Source organism: Adiantum capillus-veneris, chromosome 13 (genome assembly GCF_014529385.1).
Source record: "Adiantum capillus-veneris isolate H3 chromosome 13, ASM1452938v2, whole genome shotgun sequence".
Taxonomy (NCBI): domain Eukaryota; kingdom Viridiplantae; phylum Streptophyta; class Polypodiopsida; order Polypodiales; family Pteridaceae; genus Adiantum; species Adiantum capillus-veneris.
Genome location: NC_140943.1, coordinates 17,059,813 through 17,073,641, shown reverse-complemented (window position 1 = coordinate 17,073,641; position 13,829 = coordinate 17,059,813).

The window sequence follows — 13,829 nt, the reverse complement described above, 5'->3', positions numbered from 1 at the left end:
AAGATGGCAAGCTTAACCATTGAAGCATGGCTCTTGGTTGGATTTGCACTCCATAGCCAAGAGTGTTGGTGTAGGCTCTCAACCTCTACTTGCTTGGAGAAGGACAGGGAGCTCTTGCACTTTGCACAATGCATAATGAGAGTGTGTGTGAGTGTGTGTAGGAGAGTATACACCCTAAGCAACCCCCTAGCTTGCTTTGGTAGACCCCCCCTGTAGCTCATGCTTGAAGCTCATTGGACCCCTCCAAGTCTAGCCAATCACAAGCAGGAGGCATTACAAGCAACAAGGGTAGCCTTGGGACAAGTGTCCCCCTTTCCCCTTTGAGAGAGAGGACTTGATAAATTCAAAGACAATTAATTAAATCTCCTAAATTATCATTGGACCCCTTGGATGGCCAACCAATAGGCTTCAGGCACACCATGAGGCCAACATGAGGAGGAACTTGAAAAGTGTCCCCTTTGCTTTCTTTGTACTAGGCATGCCTTGTGTGAGTGTGTGTGTGTTCTCTCTCATCTTCCCTCATGTAGGGCTCGCCCCCTCCTTGTAGGGATTGAATTTTGACTTTGACATATCAAGCCCCTCAAGCCTAGGCCCAGTTCCCACCACAAGCTTGGCCCTTAAGCACTTCAAGCTTGGGCTGGGTTCTCACCATAAGTACAGCCCTAGCATCTCAAGCATCTCAATCATCAAGGACCTCAGTCATCAAGCACCTCAAGCACCTCAAGCACCTTAAGCTTGGGCCGGTTCCCACCTCAAGCACCTCAAGCTTAAGGACTTTTACCTTAAGCTTGGGCCGGGTTCCCACCTCAAGCTAAAGGAATTTTACACTAACTATTGGACGTCTTCAATGAAGCTAACCCTAAGGTCTTATGCTCTATTGGTTAGCCTTGCTCTTTGATAGACCCTCTCTCATTTGGGCCCCTTTACCATTGGCCCCGTGTTGAGATAGATCTATAAGCACATGTCTATATCTTAATCCTTGTTCCCATTTATTCTTCCACATTAAATGATTAGTTTAATATGAGAAAATCATTTGGGTTGGTAGATATTAGATTTTATGACATTACCTCTCTCTTGAAATCATAGTCGTCCTTGACTATGAGGTAGAAGAGATAAAACCTTAGTCATTAGTAAATCTTACTTAGTGGGTAGAGGATCCCTTTTTACCCTACGACATCTTTCCAAGATGGATGACTAATCAATTTGGTGCTTGGGAGACATAGGTGCTGCAAGCATGTATGCTCTTGAGTCCATTTCATCCTCCCAAAGTAGAGTGACAAATTCTACTTGGTGTTTGAGAGACGTCGTCATCACAAACATGATTCTAAGCATGCATACTATTAAATTTGTGCAAAAAAAAAAAGAGAACTAGTCTTATGAGACAAAAACATAATGTCATAAAACAGAATGACATTACCTCTCTCTTGAAACATAATGTACGTTTCCTTACTCTAACGTAGCATTGTAAGCATTGACAAGGTTCATACTATCCTTAAGATGTATTTCTTACATCCATCTAGCATCTTCAAAAGGATAATTTTTGAACTTAATAAGATACCGTCGGATAATCTTACCATGTCGTAGTACCTTGTCTTCATGCCGAAGGATAGCTTCGGGTTGTAACACCTCTTCTTGGTCTTCAACTTCGGGAGGGTCTTCGATAATTGGTTCACTTGGTGGCTCTCTTTTGTAGGTCTTAAGTAGGCTCACATGAAAGGCATTGTGTATGAGCCAATGGTTGGGCAACTTGAGTTGGTAAGCCGTCTCATTGATGGGCTTCAAGATTTGGAAAGGACCATAGTATCTTTTTGCTAGCTTAGCATAATACTTTTGATGGCCCGTAGGATTTTTGCTCGTGGTTTGCCTTAATCGAGCCTTAGGAAACTTAAGCAAGACCCACACTTTGTTTGAATGTTAAGGCCCTTCTGTGCTTGTCAATAGCAGCATTTTGCCTTTCTTGAGATATGGATATAGCCTCCTTAATCTTTTGAAAAGATTCTTGTAGGTCACGGCTATACTCATCGGGGGTGAAGATCTTCCCATGTACTTTGAGTAGCAAGGGACTTTTAGGTCTTCCCTCAATGATCTCAAAAGGTGCTTTTCCTGTAGAAGTATGTACAATATTATTGTAGGCATACTCTACAAGAGGTAAGTACTTTTCCCATTGTGAGTGTTGATCTACTTCCATAACATAAGTCTTGAGTAGATCAAGTATCGTAAGATTAGCTATCTCATTTTGGCAATCCGTTTGTGGGTGATAGGCCGAAGATAAGTTCAATCTTGTTCCTAGATTTTCAAAGAGACCTTTCCAAAAATTACCGGTCATTTTACGATCTTTATCTGACACGATGGATGTTGATAATCCATGGTGTTTGAAAATGTGAGATATGAAGAGAGTTTCCATTTGGTGTGCCTTAATAGTCTTTTTGACAGGGATAAAGTGTGCTTGCTTGCTAAACCTGTCGACTATTGTCCATATTCCAGTATTCCCATGGATAGACTTGGGTAATCCAAAGATGAAATTCATGGATATACTCTCCCATGGTGAATTTGGGATAGGCAATGGCTGGAGTAATCCAGGTTGCTTTCCTCTATCATATTTGGTCTTTTGGCATACTACACATTTTGAAACATACTCTTGTATGTCCACTTTCATGGTAGGCCAATAGAAATATGTATCTACTCCTCGGAGAGTAGGTTGAAGACCTCTATTCCCGGCATAGGAAGGAGGATGGGATTCATACGTAACTTTCTCACGAAGGGAATGGGTAACACGTAGGCTATTGCCGTGGAGAAGATAACCATCCTTGAAGGTGAATGGTTCCCCTTTCTTCCCCAAAGCAAGGTCTAACATTATGTCTCTAAAGTCAGGGTCAATAGCATACTTTCTATCATAGAAGATAGATCATTGCGAGTAGCTATAGACACCGCATTAACTTTTGGTCGTCGTGAAAGTGCATTGGCCACTTGATTGTGCTTACCAGCAATGTGAGAAATATGAGAATTAAATTGCGAAAGAAAATTTGCCCACCTCATTTGTTTGTCGGAGAGCTTGGTTTGTGTCATGAAATACTTGAGACTTTGGTGATCGGTTTGTAGAATGAATGGAGTCCCCAATAAGTAGTGCTTCCATGTGTCTAGGGCATGTAGAACAGCTAAAAGCTCTTTCTCATAAATGCCCAAGACTCGTTCATCAGTATTGAGCCTTCGGCTCTCATATGCTATGGCATGCCCTTCTTGAAGCAAAACTGCTCCAAGGCAATCACCACAAGCATCACATTGGACCTCAAATGGTTTTGAGAGATCGGGAAGCATGAGGATTGGTTGAGAGGAGGTAAGCTTCTCCTTGAGCTTGTCAAAAGCATTTTTCTCCTTAGTAGTCCATACATACTTAAAGTTTTTCTTAGTTAAGTCATGTAGTGGTCCTGCTACTTGAGAGAATTTTGCTATGAAGCGTCTATAGTATGCACACATACCAAAAAAGATTCTTAGCTCATGTAGATTCCTTGGATTAGACCATGCTTTTTTTTATCTCTAACTTCGATTGATCCATACGGATACCATCTTGAGAGATAATATGACCTAGGTATTGAACCTCTTGAAGGAAAAGTTTTTTTTTTTTTTTTTTGGTTGAGAAAAAGCTTATTCTCCCTCAATGCTTGAAAAATCACTTGGAGATGTTGCTTATGTTCCTCCAAAGACCTGGAGTACATGATGATACCATCAAAGAGCACTCCAATGAATTTGCGGTAAGATCTAAAATTTTTCTCCATTAGACGATTGAACGTAGCTAGTGCATTAGTCAAGCCAACATGCATGACTAGATATTCATAAAGACCAAACATTGTGTGAAACGCGGTCTTTAGGATATCTTCATCCACCATCCTTATTTGATGATAGCCACTTTTAAGGTCAATCCTACTAAAGTAAGTAGAGCCTTGTAGATTATCAAAATAGATCTTCTACCCGAGGCATGGAAAATCTGTTTTTGATAGTGATATGGTTTAGTGCTCGATAGTCCACACACATATGGTCTGTACCATCTTTCTTTTGCACTAAAAGGACTGGAGAACAAAAGGGAGAGGAACTAGTCCTCACCATCCCTTTGTCTACCAATTCCTGTACTTGCCTTATGATCTCCTCTTGTTGAGCTTGTGAGACTCGATAAGGAGGATTGTTAAGCGATGAGCTTCCTGGAAGGAGCTCAATGCGATAGTCATCATCCCCTCATTTTGGAGGTAAAGTCCATAGGGATATGATTGATGAACACATCTTGGAATCCTTTTAGAAAATTAGACAAGTCTAACTCTTCTTGATTCCTATCATTTACATTTGATGAAACATTAGGATTTTTTAGAGACTCGTTGTTCAATCCATGTACACAGAAACTGAGCTCTTCATTGATTTATCAAAAGCAGGAGAATTTACAAGTGGAATGGTGCAACCACGCTCACTAGCATCTATATACATGTTCTTTCCCCTGTAGATGAAGTAGATTCTCCTTTAAGCAGGGAACTTCATATTGGAAGCCATGCGATCAAACCATGGCGCCCCTAGGATAGCATCCTCATGTTGGAGAGGAGAGATGAAAAAGTCTTCTTTGTCAACATAGCTTTGGACATGAAGCCTGACCTTCCCAATAAAGGGAGTAACGGAGGCTTGCTGTCCCTTGAAAGCTGTGTCAGCCATTACCATATCTCCCATCTCGAAAGCTTGAATGGCCAACTTGGTGGCCAACTCCGTTGATATGAAGTTGTGAGTAGAGCCGGGGTCAAACAAGGTGAAGGCATTGACATGCTCTCTTACCTTTCCCCAAGCATAGGAAAGTAATGATCCTTTGCAATGAGCATCCTTTTTTGGAGCTTCGATGGTGGAAGCCCTAGGAGTCTCATTGCGAGCATTCTTTTGGGGCAAGAACGATAGCCATGTCCTTGCTCCCCACACTGAAAACACTTATGGTCCTTGCAAAAAGCTTCAAGCTCTTTAGGAGAGAGTTTTTTTTTGCCTTTATAAACTCCCTTCTCCTTGGACCGATTGTTGTTGTTGTTGTTGTTGGAAGTGCCTTGGGAAGAATTTTGAGCATTGGTTTTCCCCTTTGCATCATTTTTGTCTTTGTTTTCCATGGGCTTGCCATTCCGTCTAGCCCCTTGATGGAAATTGATGCGTGAAGCAACCATGGTGTGATGGATTACTTTGCTAATAGAACCAGGCTGTTGAGAATTGATGTATTCAGCCATCTCTTTAGGTAATCCCACACAGAATTGTTGCCTTTGCTTATCAAAGTCTATCTTTTGAAAGACAGTAGCCTTGAGATGTAAATTCCAAAACTTGTCTACATACTTGTGGATAGACTCGTGAGAAAGAAGCTTCAAGGTGCGCCATTTGGTAAGCACTTTGTCCTTTGCATCGCTTGCAAGGAATTGCCTCATGATGGAAACTTGTAGAGTTTTCCATGTCTTTAGAGCTTTGCCGTTGCCACGAAGGCTAGCCCACCATTACGAGCTGATTTTTGAAAGTGCATAGCTACATGGTGTAGCTTGGAGGACTCCGTGAAGCCCTCGTCTCCAAAGGCCACATCAAATTGTTGGATGAAGGCCAACACTTCATCGGTAGCACCAAAGGTGCCATCATAGGTGAGAAAAGAGATACTCTTTCCTCCCTCCTTGAACTTCTTTAGCTTTTGTGACCTTTGCCATGCAGGGTATGATTTGCGATGTCCTCCCCTCCTGTATTCTCTAGGAGAATAGCCATAGCTTTCATCGGAAGAGGAGGAAGGTGAAGAAGAAGGAGAAGAGGGTGACCTCTTTCTAGCCTTTTTCTTCCTTTGTTTCCTCTCTTTCTTTTCAAATGATGAGGAGAAGGATTGTGTGTTGATCTTTTAGTGGGCGATTGTCTAGAGCGCCATCTTCATGGAGCCACATCTTCAGAGGAACTTAAACTTTCATTGCTTTCTTGATCCTTGGATTCCTCCTCTCGTATGGGAGAGAGTCTTATTTTGGGGGTCTCTATAAGCTCTCTCTCCTCTTGGAGGGAAGGGAAATCCCATAAGCGCAAAGTTATTGAGTAACTTCGGCTTGCAAGGCAGGGTTTCCCATAGCTTGCTGCAACCTAGTTATGAGATAATTCACAAACATGGGAGCATCATCATTAGCACCTTCATATGCAAAATCAAAGCTGTCAATGTTCATTCTACTCTCTTGGTTATTGTCAGCCATGCTAACAAAATTTTATGTATGTACTTAGTGTATGCTTTGGAAATTCAAAATCTTAGTTTCCACTCCTCTTAGCCTTTGAGAATCAGTTCTTAAGTGTCTACACCCACGGCTCGAGGTGGTTAATTATAGAGAGTAGTGGAGTAAGTTTAACATAGCAGAGTTGCCAAGCGCTAGCTCCTTTTGGACTTCTTATGGCTCAATAATGGTAAAATCATAGACAAGTCTAAAAACACTCCATATTGAGTCCAAATCTCCCGAGGTGTGCACCATATACCACATAGTGGGCTCAACAAAACTAATAATAGATCTCAGTTCCAATTACCCTAATATAATTAACAACATCAACCATTTATAGGCTAGTTAAGGACCTCTCTTCTTAAGCAAGAAAAGAGAAACCAAATGCTATGATACTAATGTAATGGAATGGGCCTATTTAACTTGAGAGTAGCGGAAATTAACGAGAGTACTTTTGAGAAATTACTTTGTGAGCATAGCGGGTGAACGTAACTGAAGATAGCAACATAATCATCGCAATTAGTTAACTTGGCATGAACAATGCTTTTGCAAGAGAGAGAATTTAGAGAACATGACAATAGTTGAGGACCGGATTTATGTGGAGCCAGTCCCCCCTCCAATAGGCATTTGTATCATGATTTCGCCCATGAAGAGAGACTTGTTACAATACAATCTTTGTGTTCCTTGTGACCTAGGTGATGCAATGAAGATGGAAAGCTTCATGCATCACAAGCATAACATAAACTTTGAAGAAAGCTTTAACTATCTCGAGCCTCAGTCCCAAGACCTCAAACACCTTCGAAGGTGGAGAGAGCTTGCAGGGAATGAGGGCAGGGAAGAGGAAGAAGAAACATTTCATAGGAGAAATAATTAGTTCCTCACTTATCATAACTCTTCTTGCTAGCATACATAATAGTATAGTAATGAAGATGGCAAGCTTAACCATTGAAGCATGGCTCTTGGTTGGATTTGCACTCCATAGCCAAGAGTGTTGGTGTAGGCTCTCAACCTCTACTTACTTGGAGAAGGAGAGGGAGCTCTTGCACTTTGCACAATGCATAATGAGAGTGTGTGTGGGAGAGTATACCCCCTAAGCAACCCCCTAGCTTGCTTTGGTTGACCCCCCCCTGTAGCTCGTGCTTGAAGCTCATTGGACCCCTCCAGGCCTAGCCAATCACAGGTAGGAGGCATTACAAGCAACAAGGGTAGCCTTGGGACAAGTGTCCCCCTTTCCCCTTTGAGAGAGAGGACTTGATAAATTCAAAGACAATTAATTAAATCTCCTAAATTATCATTGGACCCCTTGGGTGGCCAACCAATAAGCTTCAGGCACACCATGAGGGCAACATGAGGAGGAACTTGACAAGTGTCCCCCTTTGCAGTTTTTGTGAGTGTGTGTGTGTTCTCTCTCATCCCCCCTCATGTAGGGCTCGCCCCCTTCTTGTAGGGATTGAATTTTGACTTTTGACACCTCAAGCCCCTCAAATCTAGGCCCAGTTTCCACCACAAGCTTGGCCCTTAAGCACTTCAAGCTTGGGTTGGGTTCTCGCCTCAAGTACAGCCCTAGCATGTCAAGCACCTCAAGCATCTCAATCATCAAGCACCTCAAGCATGTCAAGCACCTTAGCCATCAAGCACGTCAAGCACCTTAAGCTTGGGATGGGTCCCACCTCAAGCTTGGGCTGGGTTCCCACCTCAAGCTCAACCCTAGCTTACCTCACATCAAAGGACTTTTACACTAACTATTGGAGGTCTTCAATGAAGCTAACCCTAAGGTATTATGCTCCATTGGTTAGCCTTGCTCTTTGATAGACCCTTTCTCATTTGGGCCCCTTTACCATTGGCCCCGTGTTGAGATAGATCTATAAGCACATGTCTATATCTTAACCGTTGTTCCCGTTTATTCTCCCACATTAAATGATCAGTTTAATATGAGAAAATCATTTGGGTTGGTAGTTATTAGATTTTATGACATACCCTCTCTACCTCACGACCCTGCTGCCAAATGATCTCTGTGCACCTGCACACAGTATGATGATATTTTTCTCCCCTCTTCTCTCCCACTCTTTTCCCTATGTAGAGGGACATGGCAGTTGTCGTTTGTAGCCCAGTGCTTTTGGAGTCGAGCAGAATTCAAATGAAATCATACACACAGGTCTTTCTCATCAATCCCTCTACTGATGGAATACTATATAAGGTGAGGATGGCCCTGAGATCCTCACTTATTCTTGTCTTTTGGGTGGTGTTTGTGCTTGAGTAAAGAGAGATTTGAGGGCTTTCTTGGCGACTTGCCTATTGTCTAACCATGGAGCTGGTAGAAAAGGATGGTGCTTCTCAGGTATACATTCTATTAAAAAAGTACTCTTTAACTATTTTTTTTGCACCAGACTTTCTGTTTTTTTTTAATAAATTGCACACATAATATGATTGATGCATTATAGGTTGCAAAGTATGGTAATCTTTGTGTAAATATAGGTTTCTTCTTGCGAGTACATATCTCCTTCAAACAACATGGCATATGACTCTATGGGCATTCTCTGTCGAAACTCTAAGGTTGTTGTTTTTGATAATCTGGTTTGGATATTCTCTCATCAATGTGTTGAAACACTTGGGGTTGGTTACCACACTGTGCTTTGATTTTTAGAAAGTATTATCCGAGGCAGACATGGTTATGATTTGTGACTTGAGTAAAATGATACTGCGCTGGTTGAGTTTTCTTTAAAAAACGGGAGGCAGGATAGTTGGAAGGATGTCTTGCCCTACTATGGGTGTTACATCTAGCAAAAATGCGCCAATCAACTATATTTTTTAGAGCTTGTACATATTTTAGGTATCGATTCTCCTGGTGACTTACTTTAATAAATGTATTATCGATGTCGCTCTCTCGACACAACCCATTGGCTTTTTACAGATTTTGTATCATGACAGTATGGTTGTCCTTACCATATCCTATTGTAGGTTTAAAATTGTCATTGGCTGATATAACAAGTGTCAGATAATACTAAGTATTCAATTAGTTCTTGGTGATTTGTTTTGACCTAAAATACTGGTCCGGATTTTTAGACCAAACAGAAGAATTTGAGGATTATGTCTCAAAAGCAAAATGATTGTGACTGTATGGAGACAGACAATAAAATGAAAAAAGATGCTTTAAACTAAACATTTAATTTACAAAACATTTTTTAGTTTTTTTTTGGGGGGATTTTTTTTGAGACACTTTGATCAGAAGGGGTTGTGGCCTTCTAATCAAAATGATATATATATTTTCTATTTAAGGTCTAAAAATGGGGCTTTATAGGAACCTCACAAAGAATTACTTTCAGGAAATCCAAGAGATGTTTCAAATTGATATAAAATACACACATCTTATACTTTATTGAAACTGGATTACATATACACTCTGGATGTCTATTTTAAAGTTAAAAAGTTGTAAGTTGGACATGGATAACAACTGGTATAGTCCAATAACATGTGTAAAACGCATTCAATACTAACGTATCTGTTGTTTTGTTTGAATGGATGCAGGTGAGGTCCCTCTTAGGCTAATATTCTGGATACCTGCTCACGACTATTATAGTCTCTGACTTTGCCAGTTTAAGGATTGTAGGCCCAACCTACAAGACTAATTATATATTTTTCTATTAACTTTCAGGATCACAAACATTTTAAATTGACCACTTGCATGAGAGTAATCTATGACCCGGAGAAGCATACAAGGATTTGAGAGCAAATTAGGTTTTAGCTAAAGGACCATTCTCCAAAAAAAGCCTTGGCTGTTAGAACTAGACCTTTTCTGGCTCGACGGGCCAAAAGCTGTGTTATTTATTATCCTACGTAATACCTTGTTTACTAATAATTTTGTCTATTGCTGACCCTTGCTCTCTCGCAAGGCCTGGAACTATCCTTTGAGCCCCTCTCTGTGGCAACCTCTCTTGTCCTCAGATGCATTTGTAGTTTGGATGCTTCTCAATTAATATATGATTTGTCTCTTCCCTCAGATAGAAAGTTATCTATCTTACACATGCTTTCTTTCAATGATTGGGTCAAATTTTTGGCTACCCTGGACAAGGACTCCAAAGATGGGGTTACTATGATTTTCCATTCCATAGCCTAGTTACCTATACTTTCTGTACAGTATCAGCAAGAGTTAGCCCTGTTCTCTTCTTCTGGGGCTGAACTATCTAACGTTCTGAAAAAATTATGTGGCCTCAATCCATCTTCTATCGATACCCCTGATGCTCCAACTATTCCTCAAACTGATGGCATCTTTTGCAGAGATAGTGCGGCACTTGAAGCTATTAAGAAGTTTCAAAACAATCTTTGCTCCCTTAGTGACTCTAATCTTTTGGAAATGGTACCCAAAGTGTCCAAATTTTCTCCTTTCCTACAGTTAGACAAATTGAAATTGAATCTTTTGGAGTGGACCATCAGCTCTGGGTTTTACCTAACAAAGCCTTTCTGGCACCAATTCTTAGTGAAATCTGGGTATATTTGGCTAATCTTCCTGCCTCCATAGTTTAGGATATTAGACTCAAGATTGTGAAAGGAGGGTAGTTCTTAGACAAAGGAGAACTCATTAAAGACCTCTTCAACCTTAACATTATTGACCATTCCAAATGCTCTTCCAATACAAGTTTATACAATCGGACAAAAGGGAACATGGAGTTTGCTAAAAGTAATACTACTTCTACACAGAATCAATCTCGAATGTATTTTTAGCGTATATTAAATGTGCATGCAAGTTTTTGGACCCTAAAGCGTCATGCAAGTCCAACATTATGTGGTTTGATCATGCTATCTGGTTTATCCTCTACAATCTTGACCAGCTCTTCCCCGAGAAGCCAGTGGAATTTCATCTATCCGTTATCTGTTCTTGGTTAGAGGTCCAAGCCAAAATATTAGTGATTGCTCACATTGCTTTCACTATTTTTCATGGGCTTATGCTGGATATCCTTAAAGAACTAAATCTAATGAACCTGGGATATATTTGACCACATATGCCAATTACAAAGGTGTTAAGATTATCACCAATTTACTCAAGCCGTGTATTGAGGATGATGACTCCCCCTCGTTGAAAAGACCTAACTCTTTAGCCACCCCCAATAATACATTCACATCATTTTTGAGACCTAGCTCTTCCTCTGATTTTAACAGAGGAAAATCTCGTAGCTTTACCAGGGGAAGAGGAAGAAACACCCCTATCTGACACCTTCTTGACTTATGATCACTTATGCTATGCAGGTTGCTCTTGGCCCATTTGGAAGGATGCATCTTACTAAGAAGACTTCTTGCAAAGAGTATATTTACGAACATTATCTTTTCCAAAATGAACTTGTAGATTGGGTGCACCCAAAGACACTATTTTGTGAGTGTTTTTACTTTTTGGAAACCATGAAATACTTGATAATGTACTTATTGGTTGGAAGTATTATCAAATTATTAAGAATCTTGCCTACAGTAATGATTTTTTACGACACAACACTATTCTTGATTGTGCTTGTGATAAATATATCCCTTTTTGTAAAGATTTTAATACTTATGGCAGGCATGTTTGCACTTGTAATGTTGATTTAGTTAAAAATTCCATAGTCCAAAAAATTCTAGCTAAATGAATTAATCACATACCCATTTTTCCTAAAAACCCATATCTTGCTCTATCAGTTTTACTTAGCTGTTTAACTGACCTTGTCAGCACTCTCAGACTGGAGAAGACAATCCTATTGGACTTAGCAAAATTAGTAGAACAATTTTTTTTAAAAAAATCTTGCTTATTACCATATAAATGATTGTCTAGTGAAAGTTCATGGATCATACCACAGCTTGTAGTTGAAGTTCAGAAACTTTCACAAGAGTGGTTTATAGCAGGGTTGGATAAAAGGTCCGACTGTCCCACTCTTTTGTGCAAAAACTTGTCTTGGAAAGCAACTCTCTCGGATATATGGGAAGGAATTCACATCGCTAAACACTTCTCTATGTGAGGTCACTAATAAGATTTCCAAACATCTGGATACACTTACCTATTCTCTTCAAGATACCAAACTTCCAGTACTTTTTCCCCCCTACAAACTGCACAAGCATAAATTCAGATGGAAATCTGATGCTTGAAATGGTATTTTTACTAACATTACCAAAGATATCACCCTTTGCCTTGACCTTGTACTTTTTGAATTTGAATCTGTTTGTGAATCTAAACAAAAAATCTGCTCTACGTTTATCCAAATACATTATAACCCTTTTTGGCTAGTAAAAAACTCCACTAAAGTTACTCTTAACCTCTTCCCCAAAAAGATTTTTCATCTCTTCAGCTGATATTACTCAATGCTACGAGAATATACCTCTGGAAGGAGAATTAAGGCTGAAAGATGTTCTACTAGAAATGATTAAGTTAGCCTTCAAACATGCTAGGAAGAATGGTATTTTCTACATTTCTCTCTCTAAAAAACCTAGATGGATTAAGAAAACACAATCTTCTCATCCTTTATACAACAATGAGGAAAAACTATTAGAATATATATCTTGGGTCCTCGATAGGTGCACTATTCTCTTTGGAGGACAATGCTTTAACCAATGCTTGGGCATTCCCATGGGATTTTCCTGCTCAATTCTTATGTGTAATTTATACTTAGCCTTCTTTGAATATAAATGGTTTTTCAAAACCATGGGTGACAAAATCAACTATCATAAACTTTTATTATTCAAACACGCTTATAGATGTATGGATGATATATTAAGCCTCAACAATAAAACATTCTTAGAAGTAACCATATTTACCCTAACTGCCTAAAAATTGAACCAACTTATGGCCATGGGTTTACTACATCATCTGGCTTCTTTTCTACATCGGTAGAATTCTTTAACTTTACAATTACACTTCATAACCCATGTAATGGTGGCTATTACCAACGGTTTACTTGGAAGAGAGACCTATTAGATATCTCTCCCATAGAATTCATAAAAAAGAACAATAAGCGACCTCATAAAGCTGCTCTAAGTACTTGCATCTGCCTCCTATATTTGATCTTATATTCTTCTTCTAACTGCTTCTTAGCATGGGAAGATATCAAGCTACTTATTCAAAAAAATTTCCTTAATGGATTCAAGAGAAGTGACATAATTAACAAAATCACTAAAACTCTTTCTCAAAATGACTGGCCTGGCTTACAATTCAACCATACGAACCTCATCTCTCTAATTAGGTAGTAGGTCCATTCACAATGGGCCTACTATCGACCCATTGTGTATGGTGCCTGGGATAGGGCGGGTACACACACACACGCGCACGTGCGCGCGCACACACACACACACACACACACACACACACACACACACACACACACACCTAAGTACTTATACTTATACTGCTAATATTCATCTAGTGCAAACGCCGACTCTATACTAGGTCTGGTTTAGGATTGGAATTTTTTTAATATTAAAAAAAAAACCCCCAACCCCTCAAAACAATCCCCCCCCCCCGCCTTGGGACTGGTCCCTCCTACACCACTTTAATAAGTTTTTTTGGTCTCCCAAGAATATGTTTTTTGGCATACATGGTCCTTCATCCTTTCTAGGGCGCCTGAAATATGGGACACTACCCCAAGA